Consider the following 8,556-nt stretch of genomic DNA (forward strand, 5'->3'; position numbering starts at 1 on the left):
GCATTGGGCTCTTTGCTGTCAGGGCAAATCCCACTTCAAATCCTCTCACTCCTCTCTGTCAGTACCCTCCCCCATGCACAGACACTACCTCTCTCTCTCAAAAAAAATAAACATTAAAATAAATAAATAAATAAATAAAATAAAAAATTTTTTAAAGTTTTGAACATGGAGAACTTACAGGTAGCTGAGAAGAGTACAGAAGTTAGTATTACGAAAAATTAAACTGCATTTGTAATTTTAATTCAAGACACTTTTAAAATGAGGGGCACCTGGGTTGGCTCAGTTGGTTGAGCATCTAACTCTTGGTTTCAGCTCAGGTAATGACCTCACTGTTTGTGAATTCAAGCCCCAAGTCAGGCTCTACGCTGACAGTGTTGAGCCTGCTTGGGATTCTCTCTCCCTCTCTCTCTCTGACCTTCCCCCACGTTTGCGTGTGCCCGTGCTTCTAGGCGCTTTCTCTCAAAATAAATAAATACACTTAAAAAAAAAAAAAAGACACTTTTAAAACGTATGTTAAACGTATGTTTGGAGCACCTGGGTGGCTCAGTCGGTTAAGCGTCCAACTTCAGCTCAGGCCATGATCTTGCAGTTTGTGAGTTTGAGCCCCACATTGGGCTCTGTGCTGACAGCTCAGAGCTGGGAGCCTGCTTCGGATTCTGTATCTCCTCCTCTCTCTGCCCCTCCCATGCTCATGCTCATGCTCTGTCTCTCAATAATAAATAAATGTTAAAATAATTTTTTAGTGTACGATACATTTTAATATATTACAGTTTTGTGAGTACAAAAATAAGTAAAAAAATTTACAATAACTAACTCTAAGTCCTATTAACAGCAGACCAGGATGAATTTTATAAAGACTTCGCAGATATAGAGATCATCTGCTACATTAGTTTTGAGAGACAGAGCACAAGCTGGGGAGGGCCAGAGAGAGGGGAAGACACAATCCGAGGCAGGCTCCAGGCTGTGAGCTGTCAGTACAGAGCCTGATGTGGGGCTCGAACTCACCAGTTGTGAGATCATGATCTGAGCCTAAGTCGGATGCTTAAACGTCAAAATCTGAGCCAAAGTGGGACGTAACCGAATGAGCCACCCAGGTGCCCCTGCTACATTCACTTTGGAACAAAGCATAGCCACTTCTTTGCTTCAGCATATCTGAAATTCAATCTATAAGCCCAATTTCTTGATAGGCTGTTTCACAGCAAAATTCTAAAGTCACATACTAAAAGATTTCTGAGCTAACAGAGAAACCCCATGGGGGTTCTTTACCTTGGCAGCTAGTCTATTCACCACTAACAATTCCAACTACCAGCAGGAATTTCCCTGCCTAGGCTTATTTTGTTGGCACTAGCACACACACACACAAAATATCCTGACACTTTATATCCAGTAGGAAAGAATAATCAGAATAGTAACATCTTTAATATCAAGCAAATGTAACAAAGCCTTCTCAGTTGCCTGTGTATTTGGACAGATGACCACGAAGTAAACTCATATTTACTTTTAAAAAATAACCTTTGTTTTAATTTTCTTAGCACCAAAAGCCCCAGGAAATTTTCCCTGAACTCCCTAACAATAGCAAAACAATAGTTTCTAGGCTCTCTTTATATCTAAAAATATATTATTGTGACAAGATAACCAGCCTGTATTTGCCATTTACAATCACCATATACCACCATTTGCCAGCACCATCATTTCATAAAAGATGTTTAATTTTTAACACCAAGAAAATGACATATATTTTTTTAGAAAGGGTAATCCTGGGGCGCCTGGGTGGCTCAGTCGGTTGGGCGTCCGACTTCAACTCAGGTCACAATCTCACAGTCCGTGAGTTCGAGCCCCGCGTCGGGCTCTGGGCTGATGGCTCAGAGCCTGGAGCCTGCTTCCGATTCTGTGTCTCTCTCTCTCTCTGCCCCTCCCCCAGTCATGCTCTGTCTCTCTCTGTCTCAAAAATAAATAAACGTTAAAAAAAATTTTTTTTTTTAAAAAAAGGGCAATCCTTTAATTGAATAAATTTAATGAAAAATGTCCCATATTGTCCTTGTTTTTCTCAATATGCCAAGGCCCATTCAACACTCCATTTCAGGGGTCTGACCAAGAGCCTCCAAGATTTGTTCTCACCAACTCCCAGTCCTTGTGGAGGGACCACAAACAATGTCATGGAACTGGTGAGAAGACCCAGTTCTACCAAAAGCCAGAGAGGACTCTATTGACAAGGATACATTAAATGTTAAAACTGGCAACTTGGGCGCCTGCGTGGCTTGGTCAGTTAAGTGTCTGACTTCAGCTCACATAATAATCTCCTCATGAGTTCAAGCCCTGCATGAGGCTCTCTGCTGTCAACACACAGAGCCTGCTTCAGATCTTCCGTCCTCCTCTCTCTCTGCCCCTGCCCTGCTTGCGCTCTCTCTCTCTCTCTCTCTAATCAATAAACATTAAAAACAAAAACAAAAACAAAAAACGGGAACTCAAGCTCCTTTCACCTCCACCCCTCCTTCACCCACTCCACCCCCATCCACACTTTACAAATAAGGAAAGGAAGGTCCAGAAAGGAAAACTGACTTGCCCAAAGCCATAAAACCAAGAGAATCTCTAGCCTGCTGACACCCTCACTGACTAGTCCTCGACTGAGCTGGACAGTTGATGTAATACTATGTACAAGTTAGCCATGTGATTTAAATATGTATGTGGTTATATGGCAAGTCTTAGGTGAAAACCCAACCCTGGTAGTAATTTTGAACCCATATACTATCATCTGAGTCATCTGAAATTAAGATGTACTGTCTCAAATCAATTATAAAGAGAACCTCTGCTTCACAGAAACCCCATCTCAAGACAACACAATGTAGATATACATCCTAAAAATGCAAGTTTAAAGCTTTTCTATGGCACAATATTCACTTTCTTACTGAAAATGAATGTCAAGAAAAATCCCTACACACCTAGAGTACACACAGCTATTAAGAAACATTCTCCAGCTACCTAAAGTTGCTGAGTCTTTAAAGGCTCTGCTTGGTGCACACTAAATCAAAAGAGGGAAAGAGACATTTTTAAGAAGGAAGATAAATTATTGGATCAGCTAGCTGTTTCTTTACCAAAAAAATTTTCCCCAAATCAATAACCCTACTGCTCCTTGCAGATATACCTATCAGTATTGTTTGACTATTTCATAACTGCATGTATTATGCTGATGTCTACTGATATCTACAAAGCTCTGATTTCATCTCAAGATACATCCTCCTGGCTGACAGCAAACGCTCTTGGGCTCTGCAACATTTTTCAGTTTCCTGAATCTGTTGTAAATTTAGGAAACATTATCAATGACTTGAGACGCTCTTCTTACGATATTTTTCTCTGTAACCAACACACTGCAGAGAATTTATAGGAATTTTTCCTGGCCCTCCCATACCTGCCGGGAAATTACCAAGGGCATTAACAAATGAAGGATCTCTACATTTGAATGATCACAGGAATTCTTACTTGGTCTCGTAAATAGGCTGAAACTACGTGGAAACTGATTTATTTTCCAGTCATCTCCAGGGGAGGTGCTCAACAATGAAGTATGTCTTAAATATAACCAGTTATGCCATACAATGACCAGATTGAGTTAAATGCAGAATTCCTCGGCAAAACACCAGATTCATATCCAACCTGATGCAAGTAACCAGGTTTCAAGAAAAAAAGAACATTCCGCTCGCATAAAGATGACCTCCCATCGGCGCGGGCGAGGGTGGGGGCGCGTGCCCTGGCGGAAACAGAGCCTTCAGGAGGCCCGGGGTCCGGCGCCCGCAGCCCTGCTCCCAGAACCGCGTCCTCGAGGCCCCGGACAGCGCTGTCTCCGCCGGGAGAAGGGACCAGAGCTATGGGGCGCCGGCCCCAGCCTCTCCTGGAGAGCGAGGAAAGGAAACCGCGAGGGTCACGTTCAGCCCGATGCCTCAGAGGGACCAGCAGGCGGGGACTGGGGTGCGGGGGTGCAGAGCCACCTGGGACCCAATAACAGACAGGAGTGGCCGCGGACCCAGGGGTCGGCCTAGGTGCCCGGGAAGGGGACAGCGCAGGCGCGGGCCGGGCTGGGGGGGAGGGGGACAGCGGGGGACCGCGCAGGCGCGGGCCCGCTGGGGACTGCGGGGCCGCCTGGGCCTGGCCGCGCGGGCGGCGCTGAGGAGATGGACAGGCCCGCCAGCGCACACTGAGGGAACCCGGCCCCGGCTCTTACCGCGCGGCGCCGCCTCGCTCGCTCGCTGGCTCCGGGATGGGGCCGGGCGGCGAGCTCGCCCGGTGGCGCGGCCCGAATCCGTTGAGTCCGGCCTCAGGGCAGCAGCCAACCCCGCGGCGCCGTTCGCCCGGCCCGCCCTGCCTCCTTCGCGGCCCCCGCCCTCGGCCCGCCCCTGGTCCGCCCCACACAGCGCCTGACAATTGCGCAGGCGCCCTAAGGCTCCGCCCACGTCCCGTCGCCGCGCAGGCACCTACGGCCCCGCCCACTCCGTTCACCTCCCTCCGGTCTCTGGGTAGCGCAGGCGCCCTTTCACCTGGCCAGCCACAAAAAAAGACTCCGGCACGTGGTTCTGACGGGTCAGGATTTGCGCTAGAGCCCCGGATGGCAGATGCTCCTGGGTGCTGCGTTTGGCGCGGTGGGGTGATGAGTGTAGAGCTCTCTTGTCCCAAAGCCTTACCTCAGCTCAAAGGTCCACCTTTCCTTCAGCACGTATTTACAGTGTACCAAGGACGGTGCTAGGCATGAGGTAGACAGTAGTGATAAAAACACAAGCCCTGCCCTCCTGGCGCTCCCCGTGCAGCCGGGGACACAGACACTAAACAGGTGAGCAACCAAAAACATGAAGCTAAGTATCTTTATAAAGTTAAGGAAGTTCTGTTAGGTCACTATTATCTTACAGATTTTTTCCTTTGCTTGAACTACGTTAATAAATTTTTATCACATCATGTTAGTTTCCCATGAAAAAGAAAAATTGGACTTGATAAATTTCCCATACATTGCTGGACTATTCACTAATATTTTATTTAGCATTTTTGCATTTATGCCCATAAATGATGTTGCCCTTTACTTTTTGCTTTCTTTTTTAATTTATTTTCTATTTTGGAGAAAGAGCACCAGCGGGGGAGAGGGGCCGAGGGAGAGAGAATCCTAAGCAGGGTCCATGCTCAGCATAGAGCCCAACATGGGCTCGATCCTATGACCCTGGGTGCTGAAATCAAGAGACCTACGCCCAACCCACTGAGCTGCCCAATACCCCTACTTTTGCTTTCTTGTACTGTCCATGGCTGGTTTGGGATTTAATTTATAATAAAGTCATAATGAGTTGAGGCGACTGCTGTTTTCTTCTTTATCTGGAAGATTATGTATAAGAGGATGTTTCTGTTCTTTGCAATGTTTGCTGAGGTTGCCTATAAAATTATCCAGGCCTGGTATTTTTCTTTGGTTTTGTTTGTTGTGAGACTTTTCGGGGGATAGGATGCTGATTTTAAACTAAGCATTCCATTTCTTTAATGGTTCTATATTTAGACAATTTTTTTGAATGTAGGCTCTATGCCCAAAATGGGGCTTGAACTCACTACTCAGATCAAGAGTTGCATGCTCTACAGACTGAGCCAACCAGGCACCCCCAGACAGAATTTCTACTTCTTTCTGTTTCATCTTTGATAAGTCATATTTTTGTAGGAAAGTGGCTGTTTAATTGATGTTTTCAAAAACCGTTGGCATAAAGTTATTCATATAATTCCCTTATGGTTATTTGTTTTAATTTTATTTCAGAATTTTAATTTCAGAAGACATCCATTCCTATGGTTCCTCTTCCCAAATGCACCTACTTATATTCAGTTTCTGGATATCCTTCTAGAGATACTTTATGAATATAAACAAATATAAAAAATAAATAGATATGTTCTAGGGCACCTGGGTGGCTCAGTCAGTTAAGCGTCCAACTTCGCCTCAGGTCATGGTCTCATGGTTTGCCAGTTCGAGCCCCACATAGGGCTCTCTGCTGTCAGCACAGAGCCCACTTTGGATCCTCTGTCCCCTTGTTTCTCTGCCCCTCCCCTGCTTGTGCTCTCTCTCTCTCTCTCTCTCAAAAATAAGTAAACATTAAAAAAAAAACCCAGGTGAGCAAGTTTACCTCTGTACCGTCGGTTCCATCCTTTAGACCCTTACCTAGGTCCTCACGGGCCCCTGTGTCTCTGCAGCCATGAAGACAAAACCTGTTTCCCACAAGATGGAGAATACATACAGGTTTCTTACATTTGCTGAACAATTGGGGAATGTGAATATTGATATTATTCACCAGATTGATAGAACTGCAAGCTATGATGAGGAAGTCGAAACCTACTTTTTTGAGGGTCTGCTGAAATGGAGAGAACTGAACCTTACAGAACACTTTGGCAAATTTTACAAAGAAGCTGTTGACAAGTGCCAGTCCTTCAATCAGTTGGTCTATCATCAAAATGAGATAGTTCAGAGTTTGAAGACTCACCTGCAAACCAAGAACAGTTTTGCTCATCAGCCCCTTTTGGATTTGGTTGTACAGTTGGCACGAGATCTGCAGACGGACTTCTATCCACATTTTCAGGATTTTTTCCCGACCATCACCTCAATCCTGGAGACTCAGGACACAGTTACTAGAATGGGCTTTCACCTCACTGTCCTATCTTTACAAGTACCTGTGAAGACTGATGGTGAAGGACATGTCCAATACATACAGATGACCCTTTTCTCTCTCTAATTCAGGTTTGGTTTGATTTTTGTTCCTTTTAAATTTTATTTTATCTTACGTACAATTCAGTGCTGTTTAGTAAATTTATAAAGTTGTGTAAATACGACCATAATCCAATTTAAAAACATTTCCATGATCCCCAAAAGATTTCTTATGTCTGTCTACAAGTCAGTTGTGCTCCCCATCTGCATCAGTTTTGAGGGCAAAAGCATATGGCCTCTCCTTCACTAACGCTCTCTCTCTCCCTTTCTCTCTCTCAAATTGAAAGAAAGAGAAAGGGAGGGAGAGAAAGAAAGAAGGAAAGATTTCATAGAAACATTCTGCTTTCAGATTACAGGGGAAACCTTTATTCTTTTCTTTATAAATACTATTATTTTTTTATTGTTATTTTTTATTTTTAATGTTTATTTTTGAGAGAGACAGAGTGTGAGTGGGGGGAGGGGCAGAGAGGGAGACACAGAATCGGAAGCAGGCTCCAGGCTCTGAGCTGTCAGCATAGAGCCCGACAGGGGGCTCGAACCCACGAATCATAAGATCATGACTTGAGCCGAAGTCAGACGCTCAACCAACTGAGCCACTCAGGTGCCCCACTATTATTTATTTTCTATTCTTCTGCCTCCTTTCACTCAACATTAGGCCTATGAGATTAATCAATTTTGTTGCATGTACCTGTGGCATGCAAAAGTAATATCTATTTGGTTACTGTATAGTGTTCCATTGTATGAATTTACCATACCATACTAGATCCATTTTCCTACTGATGGACATTTGGGTTGTCTTCAGCTGTGAGCTGTTAGTGGATGGAAAATTGCATGAAGCAAAAAAGATTCCTGGATTCTCCAATGGAAAGTTATGCATCCTTGGAACATACCCTTCTAGGTTGTCTGGTTCTGATTTTGTGGGGGCGCTGAGCCTTCTATTATCTTTGAGCTCTTTTACAACTCTGCAAATTGTAGAAAACAGATAGCAATGCAAATGGATCTTATCTAAGGATAACCCTCCCCCACAGTGGAAAAGTCAGTTTTGCCTCCATTTGCAAGTTTATTTCAATATTTCTGATCTATAAATGTGTCTGACCTTTGGATTCTACTTTGAACTGATAGTAGCATCTTTTTTTTTCTTAAAGTGTATTTATTTTGAGAGAGAGAGAGAGCAGGGGAGGGGCAGAGAGACAGAGAGAGAGAGAGAGGGAGAGAGACCATCCCAAGCGGGCTCAGCACTGCCAGAAATAGGCTTGATCTCACGACCCTGAGCCGAAATTAAGAGCTGGATACAACTCACTGAGCAACCCAGGTGCCCCCTGATAGTAACATCTTACTGGCAACTTGTTTAATTAACAAATTGTTACTTGGTACGTGTTTATTTTATATCCACATAAGGGTCATGATTTTACTTTTTTTTTTCATTTTTAAATTTAATTTTAAATTTTATCCTCTAACACTAGAAACAAAGTTCCTAGGAATATCCAGGATCTAGCAAAGTACTTTTAATGAGCCAAAACTACTGAAATAGATGTTCTCCCATTGAAATTCCAAAGCAAAAGAGCCATTTTTGACCAAGCAGGAGGCTGCTGACATTTCCTGAGCAGCAACCAGGCCTGTGGAACCAGACCCTGTGCCTGGGGCTGGGCTGGGGCTGGGGCAGAGATGGCTTTGACCAGTTATCTAGCCTCTAAGAACCTTCTCTGGCCCAGGCAGCAGTGTAAACTGGTCCTAAATCAGGTAAGCAGTTGCTAAGGTGTCCTGGAGGAATCAGTGGTATTTGAGCAGTATTTCCATAAAGAGAGGGCACATCCCGGATAGAGGACAGCAGGAGAAAGAAAGAGCAAGGAACT

The 8,556-nt window shown here is 44.4% G+C and overlaps 1 protein-coding gene across 4 annotated transcripts in view; it reads right to left on the minus strand.

The window, feature by feature from the left end:
• SPECC1L (sperm antigen with calponin homology and coiled-coil domains 1 like) overlaps positions 1-4,372 on the minus strand; it is a 139,348-nt gene extending 134,976 nt beyond the window's left edge. The window contains exon 1 of one of the 4 annotated variants that reach the window (XM_027044117.2): positions 4,214-4,372. The gene's annotated coding sequence lies outside the window, so the exon portion shown is untranslated. The remainder of the gene's footprint in view (positions 1-4,213) is intronic. The other 3 variants (XM_053206216.1, XM_053206217.1, XM_053206218.1) reach the window with 3 other exon arrangements.
• Between the last annotated feature and the right edge of the window lie 4,184 nt (positions 4,373-8,556).

This window comes from Acinonyx jubatus, chromosome D3 (genome assembly GCF_027475565.1).
Source record: "Acinonyx jubatus isolate Ajub_Pintada_27869175 chromosome D3, VMU_Ajub_asm_v1.0, whole genome shotgun sequence".
NCBI classification, from domain to species: Eukaryota; Metazoa; Chordata; class Mammalia; order Carnivora; family Felidae; genus Acinonyx; species Acinonyx jubatus.